At 40.9% G+C, this 14,443-nt stretch overlaps 2 pseudogenes; both read right to left on the bottom strand.

The window, feature by feature from the left end:
- Positions 1-5,398: 5,398 nt before the first annotated feature.
- Positions 5,399-5,574, bottom strand: LOC130290011 (U2 spliceosomal RNA; annotated as a pseudogene).
- Positions 5,575-12,775: 7,201 nt separating this feature from the next.
- Positions 12,776-13,041, bottom strand: LOC130290023 (U2 spliceosomal RNA; annotated as a pseudogene).
- Between the last annotated feature and the right edge of the window lie 1,402 nt (positions 13,042-14,443).

The following is a 14,443-nucleotide window of genomic DNA, read 5'->3' as shown; positions in this document are numbered from 1 at the left end:
TATTGTACATATAAACAGTATAGGAGACAGAGGGCAGCCTTGCTTTACTCCTGATGATAAATTAATAAAATCCGTAAGGAAACCATTTATTAAAATCCTGCTAAAAGAACCTTTATATAAGAGAGCAATTTGCTTAATAAATATATTAGGAAAACCCATGCGTTGTAAAACCATCCATAAAAAACAATGTGATACTCTATCGAAAGCTTTATGAAAATCTAGCGATAGAATGGCTAGATTTTGATTCCGCTCTTGCTGATACCATATGACGTCCCTAATAGCATTTAAAGGTTCAGCTACACTCCTTCCTGGGACACCACATACCTGATCCACATGGATGACTTTGTACAAAAAAGGCTTCATTCTGTTAACAAAAATTTTTGACATAATCTTATAATCAACATTAAGAAGCGTAATTGGTCTCCAATTTTCTAAGCTGTTCCTATCCCCCTTTTTGGGGATCAGAGACACTATACCACTCCTCCAAGATAAAGGTAGAACATCAGAATTAAAAGCCTCCTTAAAAATATTAAGCAAATCATCTTTAAAAATTTCCCAAAAGGTTTTATAAAACTCTACAGGAAGTCCATCCGAACCTGGTGTTTTACCTGTGGATAAACTTTTAGCAGCAATTTCTAATTCTTGGCATCTTACTTCTGTGCAAAGTGCATCTTGGTCCTCCTTACTTAAACCACAATCTAAAGTGCTTAGGAGAAAATTAGCAGCAGATATATCAATGGGTTTCTCCTTAAACAGATCTTGATAAAAGGATTTAGCTTTGGATAACATTCCTACATTAGTAGTTTCATCCTCAATGTTAATCATTAACTTTTTTGTTTCCATTACCTTTTTAAAAAAGAATCTTGTACACTTTTCATCCTTCTCTTTACATTCAACTTTGGAGTTAAAAATGATTTCTTTCCCTTTGTTAGTTATAGCCTTCTGAATATCACTTTTAACATTTAAAATCAGATCGTCTACATATACACCCAGCTCTTTGAGTTGATAATAGGTTTGTAGTTTTGTGTTAAGATCTCTATACCATTTCAATTTCTCTTTTGTTTTTTTAACACCCATCTTAATAAAATACTCTTTAAATTTTACCTTGCAGAATTCCCACCATGCTAAAAGACAATTAAAATTAGTCCTTGAGTTCTGCAATTTTTTAAAAAGATAGATAAAATTACATTTAATTTCTTCATCTTCAAGCAAAGAGACATTCAGACGCCAGACTCCTTTGGCTCTGCAAACCCCATCAAACTTACATGTAGCAGATAAAATCTTATGATCTGAAAAAAAGGTAGAAGTCAATTGCATATTCCCATAAAATGCAAATCCAGAAGCAAAAATATAATCAATCCTTGACATATAAAGGCTATTCCCCCAGGTATACCCAGGGTCATTAGGGAAAGAGGTTCTCCACAAATCTTTTAAATTAAAATCAACTATAAAATCTTTTAGTTGTTTTTCAGTCTTATCTTTCCTTTGTTCAGATCCTCCAGCCCGCTCCTCTCCTGCCATTATACAATTAAAATCACCAGCGATGATAAGCGGGGATGAACCCAGTAAATAAAACTGAATTTTCTCTAATAAATCAGATCTTTCATCCTTATCTGGAGAGGCATATACATTTAAAAGTCTCATATTCATGTCATTATAAATAATATGAACGAGCAGGGCTCTACCGGGTACAATGTCTGTGAAGGAGGTAACTTTATACTCACTGCTCTTGAACAGTATGCCAACACCAGTCACTTTCCTCTCATTATCCCCTGACCACACAGACGGGCCAAGAGTCCATTCAGATCTCAAAGATGAATAATTGATATCATAATCAATGGCACATTCCTGTAAAAATAAAATGTCTGTAGGCAAAGAAGACAAGAAAGAAAATAAAGCAGCCCTCCTCTCTGGGCTCTTCAAACTCCTCACATTGAAGGAGGAGATATTAACACTTGGTAGCTCCTGGGTCATTCATTATCCTCAGACAAAGAACCCCAATCTGTAGGTGGTGACACAAATTCCTCAATATTAACAGGGTCGGATGCTGTTATAACCTTTTGGCAGACAATCTCCACGTTCCCCTCGTCCGCACTAACTCGACCACTCCTTTTGATGTTAAGGCCCTTTTCCTCTTTCCGGTCTCTGCTTTTCCTCTTTCGCCGTTCTTCTACATCCATCTCCTCTGTATCCCTTCTGGGCGGTCCAGGACCTTCAACTTCCATGAGAGGAGAACCCCTCACTTCTGTCTCAGGTCCCACGACCTTCCCCGGGGACACAATGCTTTTGGAGACATGAGCCACAGCAGGTATCACAGGAATTCCGGTAGCAGAAGACTCAGGCATCACTTTCAGGGTGTGGGTCTTAGGCACAGGCACAGCATCCATGGAGCTCTTCCTCATCGAGGGACCAGCCGACGTAGCCACAATATTGGCCCAGGAGCGTTGAGGACAATCCTTAAAAGCGTGTCCTTTCTGCTTACACACATTACACAGAATCTCATTTTGACAGTCCAAAGTGGTGTGGCCTTTTTGGCCACATCTTTTGCAAATAACCACTTCCTCTTTGCAAGATTCTTGTGTATGACCATATTCATGGCATTTCCTGCAATAATACGGCATCCCAGGGTAGAATAAATAGCCACGTTTACGCCCAATTAAAAAATTTGCAGGTGGGCGACACAGACCTCCAATTCCTCTCACATCTTCTCTGAACTTAACAGCAAACTTATGCTTTCCAGTCCAAAAGTTCATTGCATTCATTATTTTATGAGAGTATTTGACTTCCGCACAATATTGGTTTAAAAATAAGACAATGTCTCTTATATCCACGTATGGATCGTGCATAGTAACCACCAGTGGAACATCGCCATTAGAATATAGAGCAATGAAAACAAGTCCTTTCATATCCTCCTCATTGGCAAGCTCCCGAACTTTCTCAAACATATGGTCACATGCAGATGCGGAAGTCAAGGTAAGAATGAAAAGTCCTTTACCTGGGTCTTTTAGGCAAAACACATCTTCTCTCTGAATGTGCAATAAATCCAGCATAATTCTCTTGACAAAAAATTCCAAAGTCATCTTCTCCTTTTTCTCCTCATCCACTTCAATACGGAAGGTGTTCTTAATCCGAGTTTCAGTATGCGCAGCAAACCTAAGGGTCGCCATGGGGGATCGCCTTCCCGTTCTTTGTAAGTCCTCCTCCTATAGCAGCATGAGGCTTAAGACGGCTAAAAAAAACGCCGATGCCTCAAGGCCGAAGGTTCGACGAACTCAGAGCCCCTTGACAAGATACAAGATCTTAGCCAAAAGGCCGAGAAGCGATAACCGTGAAAGGGGCGGGCCCAACAAGGTCCCCTTCATGGGCACTATCACTGCTTGCTGTCAGGGAGGCTGCCAGACAATTTTCCATGCACACTCTGGGCTGGGGGGCAGTCAACCACCAGTACACACAGCAGAACCTAAACCCATACCATTATTGCTAAGCAGCAAGACAGGGGCCCATTGCACTCCCACGGGGCCTTTTTAAATGCAATCCATAACCCGGATTTGCCAGGAACCCTTCTTACTCCTCCTACTTGCATGTGACACTGGGCTTAGGATCTGCATAGGAAACACACACACAAGCACACACCTACCTTTGTTGCCTGCAGATGCCTCCTTGGCTGTCCCCAAACGGTATCAAACCAACACCCACGGGAAGCTGTAAGCATAGAGGACATGCCTGCACCCCATTGGACTTACCTGTGTGGGTTAAATCCAGGTTATTTGACAACCTATGGCGGTGATGGTTCTGCTCAGGCAGAGCAGTGCTGATGCTCCTCATAAAGCTGTCGCTGCTGTGAAGGTTCTAGGTGACATCACAAATCCCTATGGTTACATACACAACAAAGCTGGGTTGTTGTTGTTTACACTCTGCAAGGCCTGTGGAAGTGAGTGACATCATAGCACTGTAGTTCTGAGGGTTCTAGATGGATGCAACAATCTCCTGTTGCTTCTATGAAGGCCATAATAGACGACATCACCAAACAGCTCCATAGTCACATACACAGCAAAGGTGAGATGTTGTTTACACCTAGTGATGTCAGTGGTATTGAGTGACATCACAGCACAGTGCTAAGGCTCCTGGGCCTGGACACAGCAGCGGCTGCAATATCTCAACGGAGAATATGTTTATATATATGTGTGTGTGCGCGCGTATATATATATATATATATATATATATATATATATATATATTTCTCCGCCGAAATCACTTTTAAACCCATTTCCACCTTTTTTTCCCTTCTCTTCCTCTTACTTTTTTTTCACGTTTTTTTACGTTTTTCTCCTTTTCGCCTCTTTTCTGGGCGTATTATTCTTCTTTTTCTTCTTTTTTTTCGTCTAATGCATACCCCATCAGTGCAGCAATGCTTATTCAATACCGCCAGCAGATGGAGACACTGGGGGATAATTTTCTAAGGATTTATACTGATTTTTCCTGTCTGAATCTGTCGCACAGAAAGTTGCAGGCCAAATATGTGTGACATTTCTGCGACTTTAGCTTCTAGAGCATTTTTACAACATTATACATAGGTGCTGAATACATAAAAAGCGACTGTTCAGCGACAGACAAGTCGCATCGGCTGAAAGTAGGCCAGAATGTCAGTCCATGTTGGAGCAGGTTTAGCTACAGTCTAAAGCATAGATCTCAAAGTCTGTGCACAGAATTTAGCAAGGGCCTCGCACCTTCTGATGCATCAGGTAGGTGCACAATAGCATAGCCTAACCCTCTGTACTTTGGTCTATATTGATGCGGGACATAGACAGACAGCTGATGACCAATCCATTAGTGCAATGGATGGCTGGAAGCATTTGTCTTTGCCTTTGCAATACCACAGAAGCAATGCATGGTCAATGTACAGCAATGACACACCTGTGTGAACAGCCAGGAGACCCCCCCATGTTATGTTACATAGTTACATAGTTAGTACTGTCGAAAAAAGACATATGTCCATCAAGTTCAACCAGGGAATTAAGGGGTAGGGGTGTGGCGCGATATTGGGGAAGGGATGAGATTTTATATTTCTTCATAAGCATTAATCTTATTTTGTCAATTAGGAACATTCAGCACCCACCCACTATCAAGGCAGCTGCCTATCATGTCATGCCCTACCTGCACAGGTGTGCTGGCTACTCAAATGATCCAATTAAGGAGGCCATTTAGTCAGCAGCAGCAGAAGTCCTGTGCCTGGACGCTCCAACAGCGGCCAGACACAAGCAGAAGCAGCAGAAGCAGCAGCAGCACCACCTTTTGTTTTTTGGCTGCAGCAGCAGCAAGGCCCACAGGGCTGGCTAGCTGGCTAGCCAGCAAGCAGGTAGCAATGAAAGTAGGAATCTTTCTTTTTAACCCTGTAAGGGGGTGGTGCACTGTACCTGAAGATACTGCCATATCGGGTCAATGCATAGGGCGACGGAAGCAAGCTTCGAAATCGGCCCCCGTTCTCAAAAATCCATTTAATATATGGTCCCCAGATAGGGGACGTATCAGATATTAAACTGATAAGAACAGATTTTTTACTTTTAGATATAATATTCTTAGACTAAAAGACCTTACGCAGTCCAGATTACACTTAGTCTGCTAAAAGCATATTCCACAGATGTAGATTCCAAAGACTTTTAGCCACTTTGTGACCTAATCTTTTTTTATCCAATAAATAGAAAACATACATCTCACTAAGAGCTAGGCGAACACAATCTTTAGAGGTAATAGTGTCTCTTTTAAAAAGAAGAATATTCCTCGTCTTCCATAGTGCAATTTTAATACAATTTATACTAATCCACAAAACCCGAGACATCTCCACAGATAAAACATTATAAAATCCATATAAAATAACTTCATGATTTAAAAAATTAAGATCAGAAATGAATTTTAGTAAGGGTCCTATCAAATGCCATATCTCTTGGGCGTAAAAACAGTTCCAAAAAAGGTGTAAAACTGTTTCCTCACTAGGACACCCCATTCTCGGGCACTTTGCACTACGACACAATCCTCTTCTGTGTTGGAATTCTCTGGTAGGCAAACATTGATGTGCTATCTGCCAGGCCAGATCTTTTAAGTCATTAGATAAGAATCCCATATTCACCATCCTCCAAACTCTTAGAGATTTCTCAGTGGAATAATTAGATATTAAGCAAATCTGTTCTATCTTCCTGATTTCAGGAACTAATTTTCGTGCATTACTACAAATTTCTTGACTAAAATTAGCAATGCCATAAATACGAATAATCTTTTCTAAAACCACATAGTGCGCTGGGGGAATAAATAAAATTGGGGACGTTAAAGGTAAGGTTATCCACTTTCTTTTTCTAAAAATGTGACCTGCAGCATATTTTAAAAAATAAGACCAATAACAGTTTCTTTGCAAGCCATTAAAACACATAGAAAAAAAGTGAATATATAAAAACCTTTTTAAATCAGGCACATCCTTACCCCCCAATTTCTTTGTCTTCATCATTACTAGTGTTGAGCGGCATAGGCCATATTCGAATTCGCGAATATTCGCGAATATATGGACGAATATTCGTCATATATTCGCGAATATTCGCATATTCGTTATATTCTCGTTTTATTTTCGCGTATGCGAAAATACGCGCATGCGAAAATTAGTATATGTGAGAATTCGCATATGCGAAAATTAGCATATGCGAATTTTCGCATATGCGAATTTTCGCACGCCAGTCTCACACAGTAGTATTACAGCCTTCTTTACACCACACAAGCTGGAAGCAGAGAGGGATGATCACTGTGATGTGTACTGTGAAGAAAAAAAAAAAAAAAAAAAAACGAATATTCGTAATTACGAATATATAGCGCTATATTCGCGAAATTCGCGAATTCGCGAATATGCGATATTCGCGAATAATATTCGAATTGCGAATATTCGCGAGCAACACTAATCATTACATCTCTCCTGAGTTTATCCATTTTAGACCCCCATAAAAAATGAAAGCAAATCTTGTTTAAAAACTTTAAGGTGCGTTCACTCGGTGGGAAAACCAAGCTTAAATATAGCATGATAGGTAGCAACAAAGCTTTCATTATCAGTACTTTTCCTTCTATTGTTAATTTCCTCATTTTCCAAAAACTTATTTTCTTTTGCACTTTCTCTTTGACGATGGACCAGCTTTCCTCTCCATTATTTTCATTGTCAAAGATGACACCCAAGATTTTGATTTTATCATATTGCACATTCACCTCCGTATTGCCCCAATTCCCTATTGCAAAGCAATCACATTTATTTTTATTTAATTTGAAGCCAGAGCCCTCACTAAAAAATTCTGTCTGTCTGATAGCACGTTTCAGGGATGGTTCATCTGAACATAGAATATTAACATCATCCATGTATGCTATCGTCTTTACGCTCTGTCCTCCACTTCCAGGGATTGGCACTCCTCTAATGAGCTTATCTTTTCTCAAAACATTCAACAGAGGTTCTATTGCACATATGAAAAGAATGGGTGATAGGGGGCACCCCTGTTTCACCCCAGACAGTAAAAATACCTCTTGGGATAAAAAACCGTTAATTAAAATACGACTAAAACAGTTTTTATATAAAAGTGCAATTTTTCCAACAATAAAATCAGGAAAATTCATTTTCTTTAAAACCAACCATAAAAAATCATGAGAAACACGGTCATAAGCCTTTTGAAAATCCAAGGATAAAATTGCCAATTTCTGATCACATTGTTTCTGATACCATAAAACATCTTTTACAAGGTTTAGATGATCACTTATTTTCCTTCCAGGTACTCCGCATACTTGGTCACTGTGTATAACCTTAGCAATTACCTGCTTGAGCCTATTTGCTAAAATTTTTGCTAAAACCTTATAGTCTGTATTTAGCAGGGTAATAGGCCTCCAATTTTCTAATTTAGAGATGTCTCCTTTTTTAAAAATCAGAGTAACAACACCATCTCTCCAGGACGCAGGTAAAATCTCAGATTTAAAAGCACAGTTAAAAATACCTAAAAGATCATCTTTTAAAATGGACCAAAAACACAGATAAAATTCAACTGGCAACCCATCCGAACCAGGTGTTTTACCATTTAAAAAACTCTTAAAAGTGCTTAAAAGTTCAGGTAAAAAGATTTCATCACAAAGGCTCTCTTGGTCAGTTTTGTCAAGTTTTGAATCGAAGGTATCTAAAACATCACTAGTAAAGGAAATATCAATATCTTTTTTATTAAAAAGCTCCTGATAAAATACTTGTGCTTCTCGCAACATCTCTTCATTAGTTATCTTCCCTTCTATTACAGATATCATTTCTTTCTTTCCCACCACCTTCTTAAAAAAGAATCTCGAACACTTTTCATCATTCTCCAGACATTGCACCTTGCTGTTAAAAATCATTTCTTTTCCTTTTTGACTAATGGCATTTTTTATTTCATTCTTTGTCTGAGCAATAACATCATCCATCTCAAGCCCGGCTTGCTTTAGTTTATAATATGTTTGGATTTTAGTGTTTAACATTTTAAACCATAACTTTTTCTCCTTAGCCTTTTGGATGCCCACACGGATAAAAAACTGTTTAGTCCACTTTTTAACATCCTCCCACCAATCCAAAATATTTTTATATTGGGATTGACGCAATCTCCATTTGTTATAAGCAGCAATAAAATCATTTTTTGTTTTCATGTCCTCTAATAAAGTAGTGTTGAGCTTCCAAACGCCTCTGCCTTTCTCTAGGCCAGGTAAAGTGACATGTGCATATAATAACTTATGATCAGAGAAAATATTTGGTAAAAGAGAAACATCAACTAGATTAAAACTTTCCGATAAAAAAATAAAATCAATCCTGGATTTGCAGACATTATTTTCCCATGTGTAACCAGGGTCGTCTGGGTATTTTCTCCTCCAGACATCGGTAAAGTTAAAATCCTCAGTCATACTCTTAATCTGTTTCTCTGTTTTATCCACTCTGACATGCACACTTCCACTCTCACGATGATCACCACTCATACAACAATTAAAATCTCCAGCCATTAAAATAGGTGTTGAACCTGGGATAAAAGCCTGAATATCATTAATCAAGTCGGCTCTCTCATTTTTTTCAGGAGAAGCATAGATGTTAAAAAGCTTAATCTCCGAGCCATTGTACTTAATATTAACTAATAGCGCTCTACCAGGTATAATTTCTAAGAAGGACAAAACTTGTACATCTGAACCTCTAAACAAGATCCCAACACCTGAAGATCTGTTCATATTGTCACCCGACCAGACCGATGGTCCCAAAGTCCAGCCACGACAAAGGTCCTCATAATTTGGACTATGTTCAATTCCACATTCTTGTAAAAAGAACAGAGAACAGTCCAAGGTCTCTAAAAAACTAAACAAAGCAGCCCTTCTCGTAGGGCTCTTTAGACCTCTCACATTAAGAGAGGAGCACTTTAAGGAAGCTATTCGCTACTGGAGTTTGAGTCCGATATGAAACCCACAGGTGACTCCGGGCTTTCGAACTCTTTGATATTTTTTGGATCGGACGCTGATCTTATAGAAGGCCTCCATGCATGTTGACTGTCCTCACATTCGTCTGAGCTTTTTTTGACAGGCCGTTTAATGCCAAGTTGTGGCTCATCTCCGAGTTCCTTCTTCCGCTTGATCTCCTTCACGCCAACCTCCATGGCTTCACTGCTCACTAGTGACCCTCCACCGCCAGAACCCTCCACAGAAGGTCTCCCCTCTGTCTCAGGCACAGCAGCAGAAAGGTCCATAAGCTCCGCCACGACATCAGAAGTTACAGCCGGCTTTTCTGAAGGCGCCTCAGACCGCTGGGGTGCTTTCGCAGGTGGTACTTCAGCTTGCACTACACCCACTCTCCCCGCTACACGGTCAGCCCACGATCTAGCTACACTGGAACGGAGACTGCAATCTTTAAAGGCATGGCCTTCTTCACCACAAATGTTGCAGACGATTTTAGCACAGTCCTTAGAAACATGGCCTTCTTGATTGCACCGACCACAGCGAACTGTAGTGTCCGTGCAAACTTCCATAGTATGTCCGAATTTCTTACATTTCCTACAAAAAGTAGGCATCTCGGGATAAAACAAATAGCCCTTATCCCGACCGATAGAAAAGTTGGAGGGTGGATGACACAACCCTCCAATGCCAGTAGCATCCTCCTTCATTTTCACAAAAAACTTATGTTTCCCCGTCCATAGGTCTTCTGAATTCATCACCTTATGGGAATACTTAACAGAACTGCAGTATTTCCCCAAAAAGAGCTCAATATGGGACACAGTCACAAAGGGATTGTGCATACACACAACTAGAGGAATATCGCCTCCAGTATACAACACTGTGACCGTGATCCCATCAAGCTCAGCAAGGTCTTGATTGCTTTTCAGCTTCTCAAAAAGATTCTGGCATGCATAAGCAGAGTCCAGAGTTAGGATGAAGCTGCCCTTCCGAGGATCTCTGAGACAGACGATGTTCTCTTTCTTCACCCCAAGAAGCTTGTAGAGAGTTTCTTTCACAAAATAAGAAAATTGGACGAGTTCTTGCTTGTCTTCATCAACATCAAAGCGAAAGGAAAAACGAATCCGCGTTTCACCGGATGTAAGGTAACGGATGCGAACACCCATCTTGTCGATCGCCTTTTCGGTTCCTCGTAGCAGCCCCCCTTGAAAAAGGTAGGACAAACTCCCAGGATCCCCCTGACCAGACACTTGATCTAGCCAAAAGGCCGAGAAGCGATAACCGTGAAAGGGGCGGGCCCAACAAGGTCCCCTTCATGGGCACTATCACTGCTTGCTGTCAGGGAGGCTGCCAGACAATTTCAAATGCACACTCTGGGCTGGGGGGCAGTCAACCACCAGTACACACAGCAGAACCTAAACCCATACCATTATTGCTAAGCAGCAAGACAGGGGCCCATTGCACTCCCACGGGGCCTTTTTAAATGCAATCCATAACCCGGATTTGCCAGGAACCCTTCTTACTCCTCCTACTTGCATGTGACACTGGGCTTAGGATCTGCATAGGAAACACACACACAAGCACACACCTACCTTTGTTGCCTGCAGATGCCTCCTTGGCTGTCCCCAAATGGTATCAAACCAACACCCACGGGAAGCTGTAAGCATAGAGGACATGCCTGCACTCTATTGGACTTACCTGTGTGGGTTAAATCCGGGTTATTTGACAACCTATGGCGGTGATGGTTCTGCTCAGGCAGAGCAGTGCTGATGCTCCTCATAAAGCTGTCGCTGCTGTGAAGGTTCTAGGTGACATCACAATCCCTATGGTTACATACACAACAAAGCTGGGTTGTTGTTGTTTACACTCTGCAAGGCCTGTGGAAGTGAGTGACATCATAGCACTGTAGTTCTGAGGGTTCTAGATGGATGCAACAATCTCCTGTTGCTTCTATGAAGGCCATAATAGACGACATCACCAAACAGCTCCATAGTCACATACACAGCAAAGGTGAGATGTTGTTTACACCTAGTGATGTCAGTGGTATTGAGTGACATCACAGCACAGTGCTAAGGCTCCTGGGCCTGGACACAGCAGCGGCTGCAATATCTCAACGGAGAATACGTTTATATATATGTGTGTGTGTGCGCGTATATATATATATATATATATATATATATATATATATATATATATTTCTCCGCCGAAATCACTTTTAAACCCATTTCCACCTTTTTTTCCCTTCTCTTCCTCTTACTTTTTTTTCACGTTTTTTTACGTTTTTCTCCTTTTCGCCTCTTTTCTGGGCGTATTATTCTTCTTTTTCTTCTTTTTTTTCGTCTAATGCATACCCCATCAGTGCAGCAATGCTTATTCAATACCGCCAGCAGATGGAGACACTGGGGGATAATTTTCTAAGGATTTATACTGATTTTTCCTGTCTGAATTTGTCGCACAGAAAGTTGCAGGCCAAATATGTGTGACATTTCTGCGACTTTAGCTTCTAGAGCATTTTTACAACATTATACATAGGTGCTGAATACATAAAAAGCGACTGTTCAGCGACAGACAAGTCGCATCGGCTGAAAGTAGGCCAGAATGTCAGTCCATGTTGGAGCAGGTTTAGATACAGTCTAAAGCATAGATCTCAAAGTCTGTGCACAGAATTTAGCAAGGGCCTCGCACCTTCTGATGCATCAGGTAGGTGCACAATAGCATAGCCTAACCCTCTGTACTTTGGTCTATATTGATGCGGGACATAGACAGCCAGCTGATGACCAATCCATTAGTGCAATGGATGGCTGGAAGCATTTGTCTTTGCCTTTGCAATACCACAGAAGCAATGCATGGTCAATGTACAGCAATGACACACCTGTGTGAACAGCCAGGAGACCCCCCCATGTTATGTTACATAGTTACATAGTTAGTACGGTCGAAAAAAGACATATGTCCATCAAGTTCAACCAGGGAATTAAGGGGTAGGGGTGTGGCGCGATATTGGGGAAGGGATGAGATTTTATATTTCTTCATAAGCATTAATCTTATTTTGTCAATTAGGAACATTCAGCACCCACCCGCTATCAAGGCAGCTGCCTATCATGTCATGCCCTACCTGCACAGGTGTGCTAGATTATTATTATTTAGTTTTATTTTATTTTTTTTACACCAATCAGTGTGCAAACATGGTCATTAAAACGCTAAATGAATAGACGTTCATAAACCAGTCAGTGCAACTCATCATTTTGGTCTCCAATTCTCAAACTCAAATTCTCACCCACGGAGGATTAAATGAGAATCTTTCTTGTTTAACACTGGAATGGGGTGGTGCACTGTTCACTACCCGAAGATACTGCCACATCGGGTCAATGCATAGGGCGACGGAAGCAAGCTTCCAAATCAGCTCCCTTTCTCAAAAATCCATTTAATTTATGGTCTTCAGATAGGGAACGTATGTAAAAGTATGTGCTCACAAGTCACCCAAGTGCAAGTATTCACACAAAAAAAAAAACGTGCCTCAGGATGCGATCTGTCGCAAGATCCTTTCTTTTTTAACACTTGACCTAAGCCAAAAGGTCTAGACGGGATAACCGGAAAAGGGGTGGACCCAACCATGTCCCCTTCATGAGCACTCACATTACTCATAGGAATGGAAAGAAGGCTGGCAGCCAACCAGCCTCCCATACACTCTCTGGGTGGGTGGCAGTCAGCCACCCATACATACATACAGCACAGGCTAAACCCACATCATCACTTAAAAAAAGGACAGGCGACCATTGCACTCTGATGGAGCATTTAGCAATGCAATCCATAGCCTGGCTTTTGCCTGAACCCCCATCACTCCTCCTCTTGCATATAAGACAATATTTCAGATCTGCGTATGAAAACAACACGCCTACCTTTGTTGCACATAGCTGCCTGCCTGTCTCTAGTTACCCCACTGGCTGTCGCTGCGTCCCTTCCGACATGGAATAACACCAACTGTAACGATAAACTGAAAATTAACAGTATAAACCTGCATCATTTTGGACTCTGGTATTTGCTGAATCCGGGTAACCTGACAACCGATGGTGGTGCCGCTGGTGATTCTGGCCTTCTTGGAATCTGTTGGGCCTATGTGTTAGCTCACACATCACTTGGGTATCCAAGGTAACTACCACAACATGGTCATCTGCAGTTTACATTTAGCCCTAGAAGTGGCATTGAATGGCATTTTAAAAGTGCTAAGGGTCCTGGTGCAATAATCCTCCCATGAGGATCAGTCTCAACGGCTTTGTAGATTGCACTCATGTCTGCAACTCCATATACATTTTTTTTTCTTCATGCTTCTTTCTTCATCCTTTTTTCTTTCTGTCATTCAGACTTTCATTCATTCGATCTCACTCACTCACTTGCTTTAACTCATTTGTTCTCACTCACTCACTCACTCAATCACTCACTCACTTATTCACTCTCACTCACTCTCACTCTCTCACTCACTCGCTCACTAAGTCAGTCTCTCTCTCTCTCTCTCTCTCTTTTTCTTTTTATATATATTTTTTTCCGTCTTCTTCTTCTTCTTCTTCAGACCCTGTCATAGCACTAATGCCTTTCCAATACCACCAGCAGATGGAGACACTCCATTGCAACATTGGTTGTGAGCAGCAGTTTCTAAAAACAAAAGCCTCATGGCGGATTTCCCATCCATCAATGGATGGTAAATTTTGTTTTTATCATTCACTGACCACAGAAACCAATGCATGGTCAAGCAACAGCAATGACACACCCTTGTGTATAGGCATGAGACCCTCACGTCATTTAACAGGATTCAGCACCACCCACAAGACAGCTACCTGTTATGTCATGTCAAACCTGCACAGGTGTGCTAGATTATTATTATTTAGTTTTATTTTATTTTTTTACACCAATCAGTGTGCAAACATGGTCATTAAAACGCTAAATGAATAGACGTTCATAAACCAGTCAGTGCAACTCATCATTTTGGTCTCCA

The sequence above is a fragment of the Hyla sarda genome, chromosome 8, assembly GCF_029499605.1.
Source record: "Hyla sarda isolate aHylSar1 chromosome 8, aHylSar1.hap1, whole genome shotgun sequence".
Classification (NCBI taxonomy): domain Eukaryota; kingdom Metazoa; phylum Chordata; class Amphibia; order Anura; family Hylidae; genus Hyla; species Hyla sarda.
The sequence above is the reverse complement of the archived record's forward strand: the minus strand, read 5'-3'. Positions and strand labels throughout refer to the sequence as shown.